Source organism: Camellia sinensis, chromosome 7 (genome assembly GCF_055761805.1).
Source record: "Camellia sinensis isolate YWXY chromosome 7, ASM5576180v1, whole genome shotgun sequence".
NCBI classification, from domain to species: Eukaryota; Viridiplantae; Streptophyta; class Magnoliopsida; order Ericales; family Theaceae; genus Camellia; species Camellia sinensis.
The window spans coordinates 23,098,801-23,101,051 of record NC_138967.1 but is presented as its reverse complement, the minus strand read 5'-3'; positions in this window follow the sequence as shown (position 1 = coordinate 23,101,051).

The following is a 2,251-nucleotide window of genomic DNA, read 5'->3' as shown; positions in this document are numbered from 1 at the left end:
AAATATAAACAAAATTTTAAAATAAAACATTAATAAAATATCTATAAAAAATTATTTTAAGAAATTAAATAAATAAAACATCAATAAAAATTGAATAAAATTATTTTATTTTTCAATTGAGACATTTAAATTTTATTAAATTTTACCAAATATAATACATAATTAAATAATAGAGGGTCAAAATTATGATTTCACCACCTAATTCCATATCCCCTTATCCCTCCATTTGTGTCCCATCTCTCATGAGACACAATAGTCTAATGAATTTGGAATTAATAATCCGGTACAAAAATTTCGAACCAAACAACAGACTATTAATCTAAATAAACTAATAGACCAATTTCACACCCCAATCCTCGAATCAAACCCCACCTAAGACGGATGGTAGGCAGTAGCAATAAGAGGGAGTGGTGGGGCTGAAAAATGTAATGAAGTTCGGAAGGAAGTGACGAAAAGGGCCTTCAAAGGACATGACGTCGATGGTTGATGGCAACTATAGTGGTAGTGATTGGATGCTTTGGCTAGGGTTTGAGATTTGAGAAAATAAGCGTATTGTGGTATTATTTAAAAATTAATAGGGTGACTTAAGAAAAAATTAAAAAATTAAAATTAAATACCATATAAATTAAGTAAATGATGTGTAATGAGATAAATTATAGTGTGTAAATTGAAACCACCATTGAGAAGTCAATTTTAGGCTTTTTTTTTTTTATAGTTAAAACTCACAAAAAGTCAAAATATGTTAAAATAATTAATAAAATAAACTATCACATCAAATTCATAATTAAATTAATTTTTCTCTTATAAACATCACATTCAATTAAAATAAAAATAAAAATAAATCAACCCGCTTCTCAAATATAAATATTTTAACTTACTAAAATAGCTAAAAACTAAAATAACCTGCTAAAATAGTCAACTTCTCAAATGAGACCATTCTTAATTTTAGATAGGGCCATAAATAATTAGGTAAGGCATTTAACTAACCAAGAATAATTTTATATTATTCATACTAACATTCTTACTAAAAATATAATAAAACAAATGTAATTGGATATAAAAAATATATCATTTAAACATCAATAATATTTAAACATATATATATTTTTAATAAAATTATTAGGATGATTTTAAATGAATATACCTGACATGGGTGAGCCCATAAAGGATATGACCCACTGCTTAAGGCCCAATCCATGATTCATAACACTAAAGCTCAACATTCTAGGAACCCAACATTACACCAAACACCAATGACATCTAAACACTTTGCAAGTGAAAAACCAGCCACATCAGCAGACAAAGATTCTGCAAAGTTATTGCACCACACATCAGCCATTAATGAGTTTCCCTGCAACATTTATTGCGATAACCCTTCACGTCAGAACAGAACAGGCTCACCATGAACAAGGCAAGCTAGAACATGGACTTTCGGTCAACATGACGGCTCGGAATAGACAAGGAAATGATGAGAAAAGGATATAAGCAGGCTTCTAAGACAAAGAAAAGGTTAAGTTCCCTATCTCTATCCTCTCTCGACACCCTTATCACTCTCACCTCACTAACTTGATCATCGGAGGGTTCGTTGGGGGACTCCCGATTCCCCGTTGAACTCTTGTGCAAATCTCTCTGCAGGCTCAACACTCAGGCAACGGTTTGGGAAGCGTGGATCAATTCGACCCGTCCTATTTGGAGCAATCAGTATCATCATCAGTTGGCGCCGTCTGTGGAAAGTTTTTTTGCTCTGTGCGGCAACTGTGCTCATTGTCGCCAGAGACCCATTCTCGATATTCCCTACCTACCACCCACCAAGGTGGATGTTCACAACTAGATCCATGACTTCTCAACAAAAACGTTGCCGACCCCCAAGCCGATCCTTCTAACCCAAACAACCCACCGCAGTATTTCACAGAACTCACCATCAGCATCAACTGCTTAGCCGAGCAAAACTAAGCCCTGATCAATGCTTTGCTTCAAAGAGACCTTCCTATACCTCCTTCGCCACCTCAAGATATCCCACTAAACCGAGAACAAGCCCCGAGCCACCCCATCCAACAATCCCACCCATCCAACTTGGAAGGCTTGCGACCCCCTCCTCCAGATATGAACCCGCCACCTCGGGCCCCACACCCATCGTTCCAAGCGCCTGCCTCTAAGGGAGAGGCCAGTAGTGTCTAGCCTCCATTGCATTCCAGTGGTGACAATGTTCCTCTTTGGGATGCCGAATTTCAAGCCGTGAAACTCCAGCTTC